Source organism: Sorex araneus, chromosome X (assembly GCF_027595985.1).
Source record: "Sorex araneus isolate mSorAra2 chromosome X, mSorAra2.pri, whole genome shotgun sequence".
Lineage (NCBI taxonomy): Eukaryota > Metazoa > Chordata > Mammalia > Eulipotyphla > Soricidae > Sorex > Sorex araneus.
In genome coordinates this window covers 131,610,930-131,632,881 of record NC_073313.1, presented here as the reverse complement: position 1 = coordinate 131,632,881, position 21,952 = coordinate 131,610,930, and the positions used below count along the sequence as shown (strand labels likewise).

The window sequence follows — 21,952 nt, the reverse complement described above, 5'->3', positions numbered from 1 at the left end:
TGCTTGGGGGACCATATGGGATGCCAGGGATCGAACCCGGGTCGGCCGCATGCAAGGCGAACTCCCTACCCGCTGTGCTATCGCTCCAGCCCCTGTTTTGTTGTTTTTAAATTCTACCAAATGATTCATGTGGGGTATGATGGCCTATGCTTGAAGTTTGTTCTACCATTTTTGTGTTTATTCTTTAATTATTCTTGTTGCATTTTTATATTTACTCAATGGAATAATTAATGTTTCCTAAACTAGGATTTCTCCTGTCTTTATTAAACACTTACAAGCAATACATGTAAGAATCAGGAGATACTATAATGATTAGGTGCATACTTAGCATATGCCCGGCCCTATAACACATGGTCACCCAGCATTACCAGGTATAGTTTTGGAGGTCCCTGAGCACCACTGGCTATGTCACTTGAGGTCTTTGAACTCTGTTAGGGAGGCAATACGTGGTCTCTGACCCTGCAGAACCTGAGCAGCACTGCATTTTTGGTCATTTGCATTGAACTGCTAGGCTGACTGTTCAAGAATCTCCGGGGGTGCCCTTTGGTCTCCCAGAGCACTGAATTATAGAGACTCACAAAAGATTACATTTAAAATCTTAACTCTTCCAAAGCTCATAATATGCTGTTATAATTTATGGGCAAATTAAATAAAATTCAGTAATAATAGAACATTGTAATGATCAATTAACCATTTCATTTGTTAAAAAAAGATAATTTATCATGTGTTCTATACTTTTGAGTAAAGAGAAATTAAAATTCCATAGCTTTACTACAAAAAAGATGGTTTTCTTTCTTCACTGATTCTTTGCTCTGGATACACATACATCGTGTTCTTTGGAAGGAACACTTAAAATAATCAACTTGTATATTAAAGTTGGCTTTTGTCTTAACGCAGACTAAATTTGAATTTTTTACAAATCGAAAAGAAAATATGCCACTAGAGCTGTCGGGTCTCATGCTCTGCTCTCCTGTCGGTTTCCGCGCAGTGGCCTAGTGAACAAGCCTGGAGGAAGATGTCTGAGTTCATCTGGGTGACGAAAGACAAGAATGACGAGCCTATCGAGATCCTGTCCGAGAACGATGGCACCGCGTTGCTGTCCACAGTCAAGGCCGACTTCTCTGGGTCCTGCGGCCTGTGCTACTGGAACCCCGTTTTGCAGTGCATGTGGGGTGGCTGGTGGAGGGGATCCTGCAAGCTCCCAAAGCAGGCTTGGAGAACCTGGTCTACGTGGTCAACTACCCCAAAGATAACAAAAGGAAAATGGACTAGTCTGATGCTTCGTCGGCGGTGAAGGTGTAAAGGGCCGTGCAGAAGACATCTGACCTCATTGTGCTGGATCTCCCATGGATGACCACCGAGAAGGACCTCAAGGAGTATTTTAGTACCTTCGGGGAGGTCCTCATGGTCCAGGTCAAAGAAAGATATCAATACTGGTCATTCAAAAGGGTTTGGCTTTGTTAGAGTCACAGAATATGAAACCCAGGTGAAAGTGTGGTCCCAGTGACATATGATTGACAGACAATGGCGTGACTATAAGCTCCCAAATTCTAAGCAAAGCCCAAGCGAGCCTTTAAAGACCAGAAGGGTGTATGTGGGGTGCTGTACAGAGATCATGATGACCCATGAACCGCGGCAGTTCTTCTGCCAGTACAGGGAAGTGGTCGATGTCGTCATTCCCAAGCCCTTCTGGGCATTTGGCTTCCTTACATTTGTAGATGATCACGTGGCCCAATCTCTGCGTGGCAAGGACTTGATCATCAAAGGAATCCGCAAGCATATATCCAATTCAGAGCTTAAGCACAAGCAATAGACAGAGAGAAATGAAACACTTGGTGGTAATCCAGGTGGCTTTGGGAATCAGAGTGGGTTCAGGAACAGCGTGACGGTGGGGCAGGGCTGGGGGACATCCGGGAAGTAACATAAGGGGTGGGATGAACTTCGACGCCTTCAGTATCAACTCGGCCCTGGTGACTGTGGCCAGGCCACCCTGAAGAGCAGCTGGCGCATGATGATGGTGTTGACCAGTCAGCAGGACCAGTTGGGCCCGTCAGAGCCAGGGCAACTTGTAGAAGGGCCTTTGGCTCTGGGAATAACTGTACAGCAGCTCGAATTCAGGCGCTGCGATCGGGTGGGGGTCGGCCTGCAATACAGGCTCAAGGAGCGGCTTCAATGACGGCTTAGGCCGAAGCCTAGACTCAGAGTCCTCGGGCTGGGAGATGTAAGCCACACGCTAGTCAGTTAGATTCAGTTAGATACTAGACACTGGTGGGAATTCATTTTTTTCTAAACTCATGGTAAGTATATTGCAAAATACATATGTACTAAAATTTTTCAAAATTGATTTGTTCTTGTACGGAGTATATTCAGCAGTATTTTTGACATTTTTCTTTAGAAAAAGAGGTAAAGCTAAAGGAATTTTGTAAGTTCTGTTACCTGAACGGTTGAAATAGTGAGTGTTTGAAAGTGAACTGCTGTTTGGCTGCTTGGTAAACCAACACTACAATTGCTATCAAGAGGTTTCTCCTGTAATATTTTATCCCTGGACCTGTCAGCCGAATGATTTGCATGTTCAAAATGGAAACCATTGGTTAGAGCTACATTTTTCCTCCTCGTTTTAATTCGAACCCTACTATACAGATCTCAGGAGATCATGGTATTGCAATGTTTGGTTCTTTGTTTTCCGCTTGTTTTTTTTTTTAATTTTTATTGAATCACTGTGAGGTAGTGACAAGCTTTCATGTTTGGGTTACAATCACACAATGATCAAACTCCCATCCCTCCACCAGTGCACATTCCCCACCACCAATATCCAAGGTATACTCTCCCTTTCCCACCCTCTCTGAACGCGCCCGATCTCGTCTGATCTCGGAAGCTAAGCAGGGTTGGGCCTGGTTAGTACTTGGATGGGAGTCCGCTTGTTTTTTTAACATTTGTCTCCCCTCATATGTGAGAGTACGATATGAAGACTTCATTTACTCTCTGCAGTTCGTCTCATTTCAAATGTCTGTGGAGGAAGCACTCACTGACAGGAGTTCTGTAAACAGTCTGCCGTGGGGCACTGTACTTGGTGGTGTATATTGGAGATTCTTTAACTGTCTCTCAAGCCATGGCTTTGGTGTGAGAGTGTGCAGAGAGTAATGGCATCAGATAATGTATGTAGAATGTTTCTTGCATTCATAGAACATCCACATCTGTTGGAAGACTTGAAGAGAGTCTTGTTCTTAGAAAATATATGTTAGCTGCATGTATTAGTGACACAATACCTGTATCTGCTCTGTCCCGTTTTCAACTGCTGTGAATACGGTATGGTGGGTGCACACTCCTGCTCCAGATCTATAGGTGTGATCCTGTAGACTGGTGCTGATGGGCTGATTTTGCATGCTGTACAGGAGTCTCAGAGTGGAGTTAGTCAGGGAGGGGGCGGGGTGGTGGCCCTGGTGCCTGCCCTATCCTGAGAATGCGGAGTGCTGTGGTCCTGTACCCTGTGCTTGGATGCTTTTATAAGAGTTGTCAATGTTGGAAATTCTGAAATAAAACTTATTTAAATTTAAAAAAAGAAAATATGCCACTAAAAACAGCACAGTCTACATTCCATAAAAAATCCAGTCATAAAAATGAAAATAAATATGAATAAAATACATTAAAATAAAAACAATAAAACCGTATATCCTTATTAAGATGATAGTAGAGACTACTTTGTTAGCAAAGATTCCAGTAACATAAATAGAAAGTTTCCTTCTTAAGATTTTCTTTGTAAAAATTTATGACTCATTTTTTCAGCTATAAAACTTAACTTATTTAAGCACAATTCTTAGAAATAGTTTTATGGTTTCTGAGGTCCATTTAAACACTTGTTTACTTATTAATTTATTTTATTTCTGCTTTAAGTCACACGCAAAGATGCCCAGGGACCACTCCTAGCTCTGTGCTCAGGGATCACTCCTAGATTTGCTCAGGAGACCATATGCAGAGATATTGGGGATCAAACTGAATTTGCCTGAATGCACCATCATGGACTTTAACTTCTGTACTATCTCTATGGTTCTAAGCACAAGTATTAAGCTAAAAAATACATGAATTGTAGAACAGTATTGTTAAATTTTTGGCTTAAAAGTCGAAAGTTTGGCTCTTTAACTGGCAAATAAGTTTATCTGCAAATTTGCTTTAATGATGTTTTTCCAAAGTGTAGATAATTGGTATTTAGTGAAGATGGTGGAAAGGACAAGAGAGAATGGGAAATTAGGAAAAGAGAAATATGAATGAAAAAATGTGCTGGTGTAACTAGATTTCTTTTCCAATTATCCCAACAATACTTTCTACCTAATCCTTTTCATCAAATATTCTCACAAGTTAAGATAACAATCACAAAACTAAAACCTTCTTTTAAGATTACATAATTCATAAAATATTCTATTTTAGAGGCCAGATAGTACAGTGGATGAGAAGCTTGCCTTGCATCAACCAACCCAGGTTCCATTCCTGATACCCATTATTATCCCTTGAGTACCCACAGGAGTGATCCTTGCGCAAAGAACATGAACATCTCTGGTTGTGGCCAAAAAGCAAACAAAAAATATTTTATTTTGATGTTTTGGTTTATCATTGGTTTGAAATATTCTGGGATTACAGGGTTTGGCTTTAAGCATCTAAATATATATAATACAATTCCTTTATCACATTATTCAATTTTAGATTATATTATAAATCAATAGTAATTATAGAAATATGGAAATGTATCAAAATATGCAGACCGACCAACGGAATAGAATAAAGCACTGTAGCACTGTTGTCCTATTGTTCATCAATTTGCTCTAGCAGGAACCAATAACATCTCCATTGTGAGACTTGTTGTTATTGTTCATCCAAGCAAATGGATGAACAATGAGACAACAGTGTTACAGTGCTACATATGTATGCATATGTATGTATACACACATTCATATCTATGAACCTCGGCACAATATTTGTGGGAGTTGGAATTGGTGCAGTCTTTTTGATGAAATTATGGAAAATCAAAAACTTAGAAATAACATATGATTCAAGTGACAGTCTTCCTAGGCAGTTGTCCAAAGAATTAAAAAGCATTAATTATGGCCAGAAGGATAGTATAAAGGTGAAGCCACTTACATTGCATGCTACCTTTTCTGGTTTGATTCCTGACATGTACCTATGCCCCATGGAGCATTTTGAGGACTGACTCCTGAGCACACTCCAGAAGTAGACTTTGAGTGCTGCCAGGTATAGCACATCCCCCAAAAAGCTTTAATTAGAAAAGATATTTGACAGCATATTCATATTTAATTAGAAAAGATATTTGACCTATATTCACATTAACATTATTCACAATAGTCAAAACATGAAATCAAACTCAATGCCCATTGACAGATGTTTGGGTAAAGAAGTAATGATATGTATATATACTAAGTAGAATACCACTTTTATATATGCTAAGTGGAATACAGTGCAATTTTTTTTTGTTTGGGGGCTATACCCAGAAGTGCACAGGGTTTACTCCTAGCTTTCTCTGAGGGGTCACTTCTGGCAGAGCTAGGGTGACCACGTGGTGCCAGAGACTGAACCTGGATTAGCTGTGTGCAAGGCAAGTACCTACCTGCTGACTATTGCTTTGATCCCCTATTCTGTAATTTAAACGATCACTGTATGACTGAAATGCAAACACAAAAGTTCATAAGTTTGTAACTGTACCTCACGGTTATACACTAATAAAACATTTAAAAATAATAATAATAATAAAAAGAACATAAAATTTAAAAAAATTTAAAAAGAATATAAAATAAAAAAAATCCTCCCCTAAATAAAATAGGATAATAACGTCAAAAAAAGATGAAATGGGGTATTTTGAGGGAAAATAGATAAAACTTAAAGTGATTGCATTCAGTGAAACAGTAAAAAATGAATTAAATTACTGGATTGTTTCATTCACACGTGGGAAAAAAGGTAACTAAAGCAAGTTAACTATAATTTAGTAGGTATTTTAATAGGTTCTGTGGTGAATCTGTAGATTACTTTAAGTAAGATCAAACACCTGGAAATTAAACAACTTAATGTTGAAAAATGAGTGGGTCAGGAAGGAAATCAAGGAAGAAATCAAAAGATACCTGGAAACAAATGAGAACGAAGACACGAGTTATCAGAACCTATGGGACAGAGCTAAAGCCATATTAAAGGGAAAATTGATAGTGGTGCAAGCATTTCTCAGGAAGGAAGAAATGGCCTGCATAGATAAGTTGACTTCACAGCTCAAAATCTTAGAAAAGGACCAACAAAAGGAGCCCAAACCAGGCAGAAGGAAATAAATAACAAAACTTAGAGCAGAAATTAATAACATAGAAACCCGAAAAACAATCCCAAAGATCAATTAAACCAAGAGCTGTTTCTTCGAAAAAAATTAACAAGATCGATGAAACACTGGCAAGATTCACAACGAAAGAGAGAGAGCGCCCTAAAAATCTGAATCAGAAATGAAAAGGGGGCCATCACAACAGAAAACAAAGAAATTCAAAAGATCATCAGAGAAAGATTGCACTCATCTGTGGAATATAAAGTAATAGAATAGGAGACTAACACCCAAGAATAGTAGAGGTAAGGACCAGGAGGTTTACTCCATGGCTTGGAAGCCGGCCTTGAATCCTGGGGGAAAAGGCAGCTCAGAGAGAAGGGAACACCAAGTAAAGTGTATTTGGAGGACCAGCTCAGGTTGGGAGATGCTAACCGAATGTGGACTATAGATCGAACACAATGGTCACTCAATGCCTCCAGTGCAAACTACAACACCCAAAAGGAAAGAAAGAACAAAAGGTAATGCCCTGCCACAGAGGTGGTCTGGGGTGGGGGGAGGGGGTGGGGGTACTGGGAGGGACACTGGGATCATTGCTGGTGGAGAAAGGGCACTGGTGGAGGGATTGGTACTCGATCATTACATGACTGAAACACAAACAGGGAAGTTGGTAAGTCTGTAACTGTACCCCACGGTGATTCACTAATAAAAATGTTAAGAAAAAAAAAAAGATCATCAGAGACTACTTCAAAAGGCTGTATGCCAAGAAACAAGAGAACCTAGAAGAAGTGGATAAATTCCTGGACTCCTATAATCTCCCAAGAGGGAAACAAGAAGACTTGGAATATCTGAATATACCTATCACTATCAAGGAAATTGAAACTGTAATCAAAAATCTTCCCCAAAACAAAAGCCCAGGCCCCAATGGATTCACTAGCGAATTATTTTAAACATTTAAAGAGGACCTATTGCCAGTTCTTCTCAAGCTTTTCCAGGACATTAGCGAAACAGAAACTCTCCCAAACAGTTTTTATGAGGCTCATATCTTCCTAATACCAAAAGCAAACAAAGACACCACTAAAAAAAAAAAAAAACTACAGGCCAATATCCCTGATGAACATGAATGCAAAGATCCTCAACAAAATATTAGCAAATAGAATCCAACAACTCATCAAAAAGATCATACACCATAACCAAGTGGGATTCATCCCAGGAATGCAAAGATGGTTTAACATTTGAAAATCAGTCAACATATCAACAAAAGAAATGATAAACCATATTATCATATCAATAGATGCAGAGAAAGCATTTGACAAGATCCAGCACCCATTTATGATTTAAACTCTTGCCAAAATGGGTTTTGAAAGAACTTTCCTCAATATCATCAAAGACATCTTCCACAAGCCGATGGCAAGCGTTATCCTCAATGGGGAAAACTTAAGAGCTTTTTAAAATAATGTTTATTCTTCCAGTCCATGAGCAAACAGAAGATGTATTTTCATTCAACTGCATCTTCTATCTTTTAGTAAAGCCTCATAATTTCAGTTTTCATCTGTTAGATTTATTCCCAGAGATTTTATCTTTTTAATACAATGTCCAATTGAACTGTTTTCTTAATTTCCCTTTCCATCAAATCATTGTGAATACATATAGAAATATATACAGAACTACAATGTGCATTGACTTTTATGCTGCCATTTTACAGAACTCATTAACTCTTGTGGTTTTGGGGTAGCAGTTCTTAGGTATTTTGTGTATATTATGACATCTGCTAATAGTGAAAGATTTACTTACTCTTCTCCAAGTTATATAACTTTTGTACCTCTTTCTTGCCAAACTTAGTGACTTGTTTCAAAACTGTTTGAAAAGTAGTGGTGACAAATTCATAACTTCATTTTCCCTAACATCTGTGTAGTACTCCATTGTGTAGAAACCATAATTCCTTTAACCAGTCATCTGTTCTTCAATACTTTTACTGTTTCCAGATACTGGCTATAAGTGAATGAACATAGAAGTGTATTTGGCATTTTTGCTGTGTGTCTTTGGGCTCATGGGATGTATCCCTAGAAACAGTATTGCTGGGTAGTATGGAAGCTCAATTTGTAGTTTTTTGAGGAGTGCCCATATTGTTTTCAAAAATGGCTGAACCAGTTGGAATTCCCACCAACAGTGAAGGAGTTTCTTTCTCCCTACTTCCACACCAGCACTGGTTGCTCTTGTTCCTCTTGATGTGTGTCAGTATGTGGTGTAAGACGATATTTCATTGTTTTTATTTGCATCACCCTGATAATTAGCGATGTAGACTGTATATTCATGTGTCTTTTTGCCATTTGTATTTCTTTTTTTGAGGAAGTTTCTGTTCATTTCTTCTGCCCATTTTTTGATGGGGTGGGATGTTTTTTCGTTTATAATTATTTTTTGTTTATGAATGGGTTGACATGGAGAGTATCATGCTGATTGAAATGAGTCAAAATAAGGACAGATATAGAATCATAGAATTATCACACTAATTTCTGAGACATAAAAAATACATAATGTGAGACTAGAACCCAAGGGCAGTAGAAAACAAAGACCAGGAATATTGGTCCGCGGTTGGAACCATGCCTCAAGTGTTGGGAAAGAAGGAAGCTGGTATAGAGAAGGTACAGCTATGACAAAGACCGTTGGAAATTATCACTCTGAATAAGAACTATATGGTGAAAATAGGTAAAGGAAAAACATGATAACCTCTCAGTATCTGTATTACAAACCGCAAAAGAAGAAAGAGAGAGAATGAAAGTGCCTACCATCGAGACAGGCTGGCGAAGGGTTGTCGGGAGGGAAACTGGGTACATTGGTCGTGGAAAATGTGCGCTGGTGGAGGCATGGGTGTTGGAACATAGTATGACTAAAATCGAATCATTAACAACTTTGTAACTGTTTATCTCACTATGATTTAATTTTAAAAAGTAGTGATCAGAGTTGACAACCTTGTCTCTTAAATGGCAGAGGCAGGATACTATTTGTGAGTTTGTCATATATGGTTTTTAATTATGCTGAGGAAATCTATATGCATTCTTAAATTACTGAGTATTTTATCACATATAAACATTGAATATTATCAAAGTTCTTAGCAGCTATTGATTATGATGTTTTGATGCTTTCTTTATTGACAGTGTATTGCATTAATTTATTTGCATATGTGAAAGCCATCTATGAATTCCTGACATGAAACTAATTTGGTTGTAATGACAAATTCTCTTATTACAGTGCTGAATTCAATTTACAAAGGTTTACTTTTACAAGACTGTAAATATTTGTATTAGAAATAAAATGTAACACAGCGTGTCCACTACCAAAGATCCAATACATCTCCAATTCATCACTGTCTATAGGACCTTTATATTCCTCTCCCCTATTATTAACTTCAGAACTGTCATCAAAACATAAAATTTTATTTGCTTTGAGTAGTGTCTATTTTCCTATTTTGTTTCATGAATACCAATTGTTTTCTTGTTTTTATTCTCCTTGTCAAAGCAATTGATTCACTGATAATACTCTGAAGCCAATATTATGGCTTGTTCTGCCTATATTTTATTTATCCATTTTATGCATTTGTGTCTTCCATTTAGGTCTCTGATTGAGTTAAGTTCTGTGCATGGTAAAAGGAGCCCACTTTCAATATTAGTATGTTGTTAACTACCTCAGTCAACATAATTTGTTAAAGAGCATTTTCTTCTTTAATTTTAAGGTTTTGGCTCCTAAGTCATAAATTAACTATCTACATATGTGAGAGTTTATGTATTTACTCTCAAATGTATTCCATTTTTTGAGTGATGGCATTGATTCCAGATAACTATACTGTTGGATTGGTATAGGTTTATAGTATAATTTAAAACAAAAATGCCAATCTTTTTACCCTCAGGTCTACATAGCCATTCAGGAGGTTTATTGGTTCCATACAAATTCAGTAGCATTTGTTTTATGTCCTCTACAGCTTGACATTTTGAATGATTGAAGTGATTGTGTTCATTGATTGTGTATCATATAACACAAAGTTATATGATACTTTGTGTATCATGGTTATTTTAACAAAACTAACTCTTCCTATTCAATACTGTAATATATTTTCTAATTTCTATATGTGTCCCCTAAGTTGTTTTAAAGCAATTCACTGTTGTCAGTTCATGTCTTTTTTAAAACTTTTAATTTTGGCACCGTGGTTTATAAACTGCCATTATTTGTATTCTGCTTCCCTTCACCAATGATCTAGGGGCCCTCACAATCCTCTCCTCACCCCTTTGGTTAAGCTTCTACCGATGACAAATTCTCAATTTCTTATGTCTTTGGGCATTAGTTATTCCCTAAGTTATATCTCTTTTTATTACATAGATGAGAGAGATCATTTTGTACCTTTCCTTCTTCTGACTGATTTCACTCAACATAATATTTTCCAGCTCTATCCATGTGGAAGTAAATTTCACTTTTTCCTACAGCGGAGTAATATTACATTGTGTCTTTGTACCACAGTCTCTTGATGCAGTCATCTTATCTTGGACACTTGAATTGTTTCCAGATCTTTACTATTGTGACTGGTGCTGCAATAAATATAGAAGTTAGGATGTTTTTTCTAAATTGAGTCTTTTGATCCTTAGGGTAGAAACCCATAAATAGAATTACTGGTTCATATGGGAGTTCAATTCCTAATTTTTTGAAAGGTGTTTTCATATTGTTATCCTCAAGTGGTTGGATCAGTCAGCATTCCCACAGCAGTGAACGAGGGTCCTTTTTCCCCACACCCATGCTAATGCTGTTTGTTTTTGGTTTTTTGTGGTGTATTTATTTAACCTCCTTTGCAAAATTGGCTCTTAAAAACTTATTTCCTATGAAATCTATGCAATTTTAAATGGGATATGTTGCATGTCTCTAATACTTTCTTGTTTTAATATCAAAACATAATATATAGGTATAGACACTATATTATTCCATATAACATGTAATATCATTATAAATAATGATACATAATCATATATACACACCAACAGGGGTTTTACTCCTGATTCTGCATTCAGAGATCATCCTTGACAGGCTTGAGGAACCATATGATTGTCGTGTTTGAACTTAGGTTGGCCAAGTGCAAAGCAAGCATCCTGCCTGCTGTACTATCGCTCTGGCCCCCAAAATATATTTTAAAATGATTTATTAGGCTGTCAGTTTACTGCATTTATTTATTATTTCCAACAGTTTTATGATAGAGGAGTATCTACACATTTATCGTGTTGTCAGCAAATAGTGGTATTTTTCTTGTTTTTGATTTTGAATGTATTTCATTTATTGTACTTGCTTTATTACTCTAGCTAAAAAATCTAATTCTGAATTGAATTACAGTGGTGGAAGTAGACGTCTGACAAAACCACCTCCAAGCTGACTCATACACCAACCTTTCTCTACGAATTCCCAACTAGATCTCCAATGAGTTGCACACCAATGAATTAAAATTTATGGAATCACAAGTCTTTTCAGCTGAAATCTCCAGGGCACCCTGGGGAGGCAGGCAGGTTGAATATCTGCTCAGAAGATACTCCAGCAGCTACACCCACACCCCACCTATGGAGCCATGCCAAGGGTTCAACTCCACCGTTTCACAAATATTCTCTGTATAGATACCAATCTGTAAATAATTTCAGGTATACTGTGCCCTAGCTGAGAATTTTGGTGTTTTAACCAGAGTTGGTGTGTAACCTGGCCCCCAAGCTACATGCTTCCCAAAGGGCCCACAGCCATGCCAAATCTCCCATAGACACTGCCATGTCGACATATTGGCCTAGATCGCAGATCCTGAAATCTTGGACCGTGTGGCCACATAACCTCTCAAAGCAACAGACAGCTTAATATATTCTTAGACCAGGACTTAACAACCCTACGATCAGATATAGCAATATATACATAAATTGATATCTATACTATTTCAATATGGCAAGTTTGTTATCTAATAAATTTCATTTCTAGAATTTAATCAACAGTTGTGTCTTTTTCTATATTAAAATACACTGCACTGTAGCACTGTAGTCCCATTGGTCATCGATTTGCTCAAGCAGGCACCAGTAACGTCTCCATTGTGAGGCTTGTTGTTACTGTTTTTGGCATATCAGATATGCCACGGGTAGCTTGCCAGGCTGTGCCATGCGGGCAGCATACTCTTGGTAGCTTGCCAGGCTCTCTGAGAGAGACAGAGGAATTGAACCCAGGTCGGCAGCATGCAAGGCAAACACCCTACCTTCTGTGCTATCGCTCCAGTCCCGTTTTTGTTGAGAGATACCTGTTTTGTTGAGGGATTTTATCATAAATGTATGTTGTAGTTTAACGAAATTTCTCTGCATCTATTTATATAATCACAAATTATTCTTTCCTTTTCTTTATGCTATGCTATGTAGCACAATAAATCATTTCAATGTTATATATATGTATACATATACATATATATTTTCTACCCCTGTTAGATCATCATCATTATCATCATCATCATCATCATCCCGTTGATCATCCAATTTCTCGAGCAGTCTCAGTAACGTCTCCATTCATCCTAGCCCTGAGATTTTAGAAGCCTCTCTTTCCTCATCCTTCCCAACGATGCTGCATTGGAGGCTCTTTCAGGGTTAGGAGAATGAGACCCAGCTTATTACTGGTTTTGGCATATTAATACATCATTGAGACCTTGTGAGGCTCTCCCATGTAGGCATGAAACTCTCGGTAGTTTGCCAGGATCTCCCAGAGGAGAAGTAGGCTATAAGATATTTCTAGGCCGCAAAGCAGCCGGGTGCTTCCGGGTGCTTCCGGGAGCTTGCTTTTAAGTCTCTAGATGCTGGCCGTGGATGGGATTACACAGAGCTGGGGGTAGTCCCTGGGTGTGACCGCCTAGCTACTGGGAAATAGGAAATCTGGGCGTAGGAGGCCCAGTCACGATCCGAGCAGGCTTGGTGGTCTCAGCCCTGGGTCCCACACACCTGTGTTCCTCTGCCGGTACTTCATGAGTGAGGCTCGTCCCAACGTGTGGAGAGGGGTCTTGAGCATGGCTGTGGTAGGTTGTTGAGGTCTTCGGCCGCCGAGAGCTCTGCATGAGGTGGAGAGGGAAGCTGAAGCCCATCCCCTCCAAGGGGCCCTGGAAAATACAGCCAGGCATGCAGGCAAGAGACTCTCTGCCCCCAGCGCCGTGTAATCCCATCCACAGCCAGCATCCAGAGACTTAAAAGCAAGCTCCCAGAAGAGAGCAACACAGAAATTTCCCATTTCCCAGTAGCTAGGCGGTCACACCCACAGACTGCCCCCTTTGTTAGATTCTAGCAATAAATTCTACTCTGTCATGACATACAATCTTCTTGGTCTTTCATTTTTTAATTTTATTTTCCCCTATCACTTTATATAAACACTGGTTTACAAAGTTGTTTATGATCATTTGTTACAGGCATTCAGTATTTCAGCACTAATCCCACCACAATTACACCTTTCCTCCACCATTGTCTCCAATTTTCCCAACCATTCCTTAGACCTGCCCCCATAGTAGGCCCCCACTAATTTACTTTATATTGCTTGTTATCAATGACTGGCTAACAGAATGATCAGAAATATTTCCTTAGAATAAAATTAATCAAAATTGTTGTATCTCACCATGGAGTCATTAAGCAGGTAAAACCTTCTGTGTTTACATTTTGTTAATTGAGATTTGTTGCCTTCTACATTACATCCCATCCAATCAGGTGGGCTACTGCTGGTTCATCAGTGTTGTAGAGTTTGAGATGTTGTTCCAGTAAGTCCAAAATTTTTAACAGGGTCATACAGCTGGAGTTAAATTTTTAACTGTGTGGCTGCTTTGGGGCATGTGCATAACAGCTAGGCCTTCTGGAAGTACAAAGAGATGGGGGGGTAACCCATCATCAACTCGATGAAAATCTAGAGATTCCAGTCACAAAACCCACATACCTGAATTCTTCAGCAGATTAATTTCTGTGTTAGGCTCATCCCAAGCAGTGGATTCCACCTGGGAGCATGGTAGCGATTGTGAAGTGTGGACAATTTTGTCTTCTGGGGTTCTCTTTGGGCGGGCATTGGGATGACCTGTCTCCCTCCGGGGTGACCAAGACAATTCAGCCTCCCATGGGCTTCAGAAGTATCTCTGAAGCTATTTGGTCTCATTTGAGATTTATTTATGACTTTCTGGATTATGGTTGGTGAATAGTGTACTTGGTGCTGGAGCAGTGCAATATTTTTAAATACTGAATTTGGGTCACTGAGATATTATTGAGGATGTTTGTATCATTTTACATCAGAGTTATTGTCCTGTAGTTTTCTTTATTCTGATTTGCTTCCCCATGTTAAACTTTTGTAATAATTATAGCAGAATGACATCAGTTATGTTCAAGTTACAGTTTTTCTCCTGTCTGTGGCATAGAAGGTTTGAAATTCTCTCTGATACTTCTAGACTTTCCAATTTGTACATAGATTTTTATAATACTTTCTTATGATACTTTGTTTTTTTTTTGCTGTACTTCTTGAAACATTTCCTCTTTTATTTCAGATTCACTTTAGAAGTGCTTTCTCTTAATTTACTTTCTGAGCTTAGCATGCATTTATAGCTTTTAATTAATCCTTTCAAAGAAATCATCTCTAAGTTTCACTGATCTTTTGTGAGATATGTTTGTTTTCACATACAAATACATTCTTATTGCCTGCCCTTTCTGCCCAACGCAATATCTGTTCCAGGTGCCAAACTACAAAGACCCTCCTTTAAACCCACATTGGCCAACTATCCAATAGTAGGGACCTGTAGCAGCAAATACCATATCTAAATCCAATCAGGTGCTTCAGTGGAAAAGCTGACCCCAAACACTCTAAGCAATGGTGTAAAATTGCAGGGTCTTAATTCTATCCCAGGATACCTCCATAAAAGCCCTGACAATCAAATGGGAAGAAATCAACCTACACCTGACTGGCCCACAGAAATACATGTAATGGGTATAGTCAGAATAACGGGCACAAATAATATCCCCTTAGTGAGAAATAAGAAATCTTATTAGTAATCAGGAGCCAAAAGCTCAACAGTCATCACCTTCAAAACTCTAAGGACAATAGGGAAAGAAAGGAACTCAGCTGCACTGACAGACAGGAGCAGATGTTCAGGCAAGTCCTCAGTCTCATCAAAATTCCAAGACCTAGTACAGGAGGACCTCAGATCAACTCTTGATGCAATGGGGATGGAAATTAAGCAATCACTGGAAGAGAAATGAAATGAATTCAAAGAAGAATTAATTCAAAGTATGAAATAATTCATAGAAATGGAATTGAAAGAGCTAAAGAATACAATATCAAGACACTGTAACAGAAGTTTGAGTACAAAAAAACATATCAGCAAACTTGAAGACAAAATATTATTCAACAGCAATGATGACATGAGAAAAATGTAAAAGAATGGAAGTAAAATACTTAATGCAAAACAGGATGAATAAATTTTGAATTACAGGAATACAAGGAGAGGGAAATTGGGAATGGGAAGAACGGCTGAAAGAAGAAATAATATTTGACATATTCCCCAATCTCTGCAGTGAGAATTCTGCACAGATTTAAGACACTAAATAGACATAAATAGAACACCAAGATACGTTGTAATAAAAAATTGCAAGATCCAGAAAGATAGATGCACTGCTTAATGCATTGAGAGAAATGTCAAACTTGATGTACAGGGAAATAGCATATGGATCACAATAGATATCTCATATGAAACAATTCTAGCAAAAATAAAAAATTTAAATGACATTTAACCATTACAAGAAAAAGACTTCAACCTAGAGTCCATTATCCTGTAAAACTGTCATTTAGATTTGAAGGAGGGATATTAGTTCTCAGACAAACAAGAGCCAGCAATGTTTGCATAATTAAACTAACCTTGCAAGAATTACTAAAAAGGCGCCTATAAAATCAAATGGCCAAATTGAAAAAAAATTACTAAGCCCCACACATAAAATGGCAACACAGCCTTTTGAATAAATAAGTATTCTGAATACAAGTTGACATAACTGTCCTATCAAAACATATATGGTTAGTGGTTGGATGGATCAGCAAACAAAATTTATCTATTTACTACTTACAGGAAACACACCTAAAATAGCAAGATAAATACAGACTGAGAGTAAAGGATGAAAAACAAGCATATGAGCAAATGGCAGATCAGAAAAAAAAGGTTCGGTCAGCCAGACTTTCTTCATACCAAATAGCATTCTATATAAAGAAAGTAATTAGAGAACAGGGATTGGCACTACTTACTGGTAGGAGCAACAAGAATTGCTAAGCCTCATCAACATATATGCATCAAATAAAGGGTCAGCAAAGTTTATATAGCTTCTACACACATACCTCCAGGAACACATTGATAGAAATACAATAATAGAGTGAGATTTCAACATTTCACTTTTTCCACTTGGCAGATTAAAAAACAAAATATCAGTAAAGACACAAGACCGTTAATTAGTTAGAAAAACTGAGATTAATGGACACTTAGAAGGCTCTCTATCCCCCAATGCCAAATATATATCTTTATCTAGTGCATATGGAATATTACACATAACACAACATAATTTAAGTGCATAAATTTATAGATGTAGAAATAAGAGGCACACACCCAGACAAGAATGCCATGAAAGTAGAAATTAACCACAAAAATAAGATAGGTTAAAAAATCCAACACTTGGGAGCTGAAAAAATATACTGCTAAATATTAACTGGATCAAAGGCAAAACCAAGTAAAAATTAAAAGTTTCCATGAAGCTAATGAAAAAGATGAACCAAACTATCAGAATCTATAGAACACATCAAAAATTATAATGTGAGCAAATTTACAACGATACAAGTCTACCTTAGAATATATTATGAAGCTCAATAAACAACATAAACATAAATTTTAAACACCCAAAGGAGGAACAACAAATGAATCCAACAGCAGTAGAAGAAAAAAATAATAAAACCTAGAGCAGAAATCAATAATACATAAATCAAGAAAGCAATAAAAAGACTTGATGAAACTAGGAGTTGGTTCTTCAAAAGAATAAACAACATAGACCAACCTTTACATTGACTGAAGGATAGAAAATACAATTATCCTATCAGATCTTTATGCTGATAAACAGGAGAACTTAGAAGAAATAGATGCTTAGCATCATCTTATTTCACAAAACTGTACAAGGAGATTCAAAGAAGACTGCCTACCTTTACATATTAAGCTCTTCCAAAATATTGATGAAATATGAATCCTTCCTTAAATCTTCTCTGAAGCTATCACTATATTAATATGCAAAGCAGATAGAGACAGTGCTACAAAAGAAAATTTTAGACCAAATTCCTTGATAAGCATCAACACAACTGTCCTCAACAAAGTCTTAGCGAACTGAATCCAAGAGCACATAAAAAAATCATACACCACAATCAAGTGGAATTATTGCAGCATCCAATGATGGTTCAACACAGGCAAATAAACTAACATAATACACCATATCAGTGGAAGAAAATATAAACATTACATGGAAGTATCAATTGATGCAAAGAAATCATTCAATAAGATCCAACATCCATTCATGATTAAAAGAGAAAGGACCTCAAGAAAATAGGGGTGATAAGATATTTAATAACCATCTATTACATATAGCCAATATTATTCTAAAAGGTGAAAAATTTAAAACATTTTCTTGGAATATTTCCACTTTCATTCAATATATGTCCTAACAGTAGCAACCAGACAACAATGGTAAATAAGACGGATCCAAATTGGGAAATAAGTCCCACTATTACTATTTTAGAGGACATAATAATATAAATAAAGGACCCTAACATGTCTACAAAAAGGCACCTGGAAACAATGAACCATTATAGAAAAGTGGCCAGCTGCAGGTCAATATACAAAAATCTGTCACATACATACTTGCAAATAATAAACTGGAAGATAAATGATCAGATAATCTACAATCAAAAGAGTGCCCCAAACATCAAGTATCTAGGAATCAGCCTAACAAAAGACGTGAATTATCTATACCATGAAAACTATAAATCCCTTAATAAAGAGGTAGAATACCTAAGGAAATGAAAAAATGCCTCACGTTCATGGATTGGAAGGATCAATATTATCAAAATGGCCATCCTATTGAAATTATTATAAACACTTTCTCCATCCAAACTCACATGTTACTTTTTAAGAACTTATAGCAGTCAATAATAAAGCTCATACATTATCAAATTAAGTTTTATATTGAAAATAAGAAAGTGAGAGGTATCTCATTACCTAACTTGAAACCATACTATAAAACTATCATAATAAAACCCATATTATAAAGCTATCATGTAGCTTGAATACAAAAAGACTCTCTCACCAATGGGTAAAAATCAAGTACCCAAAGACAAATCCACAGATCTATAGTCAACTAATTTTCAACAAGGTAATTGGGTACATGAAATGGAGTATAGATAGGCTCTTCAACAAATGATGCTGGGAAAACTTGATACCCACATGTTAAAAAATGAAGCTGGATCCATATCTCTCTCACGTTATACAAAAGTCAATTCGAAATGGATCAAAGGTCTTGAGATTAGACCAGAATCAATAAATTACACTGAAGAAAATATGAGCATAATTCTTCTAAATTTAGACAACAATAATGTTTTCAATGATGATTCTAGTAACAAAGGTATTATAATAAAAAATAAAACAATGGTAGGACATCAAATTAAAGAACTTCTGTATGGCAGAGAAAATACTTGCACTCAAAACACCAGATAAAGAATCAATATCCAAGACATATAAGATACTCACAAAGATAGACCACACAAATACAAAAACTTTGTAAAAAATTGGGAGCATAAATGTTTTAAAGGGGGATGCCCAGATCACACTTGGTCCCAATGTATAGGGAGGAAAAGGAAACAAATAGAATGGAAAGGATGGGGGAAAGAAACAGATGAGAATCAACAGGGGCAGGGATAAAGTGGTTTTAGCTACATTGGTTTTGTTAAGATAGAGTTAAATATCCAAACCACAAAGTCAACAACAATGAAAACATGAGAGTTAAACTTTACAAATCAAACTTAAAAGGTTCCTGTCAAGATGTGCAATCTGGTGGGGGAAAGGGCATGGGAGGTAACACGGAGTATTGGTGGAGAGAATTTGATACTAATGGGTGGGATTGGTGCTGGAACATTATATGTCTAAAATTCAACTATGCATCACTTTATAAATCATGGTGCTTTAATAATTTGTTTTAAAAAGTATATAAATGTTATAAAAGTCATGCAAAATACAGCTTAAGTTTTTTTTTAAATAGAACCTAGGACATTTTTATGGGACCATAAATGAATAGACATTTGTATAGAGAAGACATAAAAATGGCCAATAAGCACACGAAAAATTGCTCTTAGTCACTTATTAGGGAAACCCAAATCAAGATGACAATGAGATATTATCTTGCACAACTTAGAATAGTACATATAAAAGAAACTGGAACAATAACTGTTGACAAGGATGTGGTGAAATGGAACTCTTATTCGCTATTGGTGGTAATGTTGTCTGGTTCAACCTCCTTGGGAAACAGTATGGAGATTTCTCAGGAAGGAATAATAGAGCTGCCGTATGACCCAACAATTACTCTTCTGGGTACTAAAACCCAGGACAAAACAACATTCATCCAAAAGTATGTACACATCATACTCACTGAACCACTTAGAGAAATAGCCTATAGAATCAACCTTGATGTCCAACAACAGATGAGTGGCTAAGGAAGGTATGATATAAATACAGAAAGGCATATTATGCAACTTTAAGTAATGATAAAATCATGTAATTGCTGCAACTTAGATGAAACTGAAGGATATCATTTTAATTGAGTAATTCAGAAGAATGAAAAGCTCTGGATGATCTCAAATATACATGGAATATAGAATATCGGGATGAGAGAAGCAAGGGTGGGGGGTACCTGGATTACGGTTCATAGTGAAGTATAGAAAGTAGACAAGCAGGGAAGGAAATAAATTGAGGGGAGAGATAGAAGAGATGGATGGAGGTTATAGGGGCAGGAAGCAGGGGTATTGGGCACATCAGTAGTGTAGGGTGCCTTCTCTCTCTCTCTCTCTATATATATATATATGTACATATATATATATACACCACAGATCCAACTACACTAAAAATATGAGATACAAACTATAACCAAACTTAAAAATGTACTTGTTAAGGAGGCAAGCAAAGATTTAGGATAGAGCTAGAGGACATGGTGGAGGGAAGTTCACCACTGGTTATGGAATTGGTGTCTGAAACTCAGCTATGAATAACTTTATTAAATCCTATGACTTAATAAAAAATTAAACATAATTTTTTGCTGTTATTTTTTGGGCAACACCAAAAGTACTCAGACTTTATTGGCTCTGAGTTTTAAATAATAATAATAATAATAATAATAATAATAATAATAATACATAAGAAATGAAAAGCTCTTAGATTTGATCAATGCCACCTTAATACAATCAGTGGTAAGAGCTATTGTTAAAAGATAATGCTAGCAGCTCCAAAGTCGCCGCCGTGTTTCTGGCTGGATTCTATCATCTGAGGACTGAACCTCACAGAGAAATTAACCTGCTGAAAACTCAGGTACATGGGTCCCTGTGACTGAAATCTCCAGGCTTTCTTGGAATCAGGATGGACTACCTCCTCCTACAGGCCTATACTTCCAGAAGCCCTGGCAGTCATACCCACAAACCACCTCTGCTGCCATGTAAGCTCATCTACTAGCATTGTTCCGGAAACTCATGAATAAATCTCAAAAATAAGCAAATGGCTGCCAAAATTTCTCAGACACTGGTTCCCAGCTGAGACATCTAGGACACTTTGGAGGTGTGCTTTGGTAGCCACTCACTTCCATACTCCAAAGTCGCTGCCTTTTGTACAGCTGGATTATGTCATATCAGGACTGAGCCTCATCAAGAAATTAACTTACTGAAAACTCAGGTACACGTGCTCTTGTTACTGAAATCCCTAGGCATTCTCAGAGTCAGGATAGGCTACCTCCCCCATTTCCCTGTACTTCCTTCCAAAAGCTCCACCAATCGCATCCACCCACCAAAGCCACTACCCAGTTAAAAATTGAATTCCAGCTGTAAGACCCTTTAACAATTCTGGGTTTTCTGGAGCAACATCACTAAACTCTACAACACTACTATCCAGTAGTAGCATATCAGATTGGATGGGATGAAAAGTAGAAAAGAAATTAACCAATCTTGACTAATAAAAACATTAACACAGATGGTTTATTTTTTTTATTATAATTTATTTATTTTTAATTAGAGAATCACCGTGAGGGTACAGTTACAGATTTATACACTTTTGTGCTTATACTTCCCTCATACAAAGTTCGGGAACCCATCCCTTCACCAATGCCCATTCTCCACCACCCGTAAACCCGGCGTCCCTCCCACCCTCCCCAATCCCATCTCCCCCCCACCCCACCCTGCCACTGTGGCAGGGCATTCCCTTCTGTTCTCTCTCTCTAATTAGCTGTTGTAACACAGATGGTTTAACTAACATCTTAGTAATCCCTCATACAAGGACTCAATATCTTCATGAGATAAAATAATTTATACTAATTTTCT

General features: G+C 37.3%; 1 pseudogene; it reads left to right on the top strand.

Moving 5' to 3' along the window:
- The first annotated feature begins 1,015 nt into the window (after positions 1-1,015).
- Positions 1,016-2,225, top strand: LOC101544796 (TAR DNA-binding protein 43-like; annotated as a pseudogene).
- Positions 2,226-21,952: the final 19,727 nt, after the last annotated feature.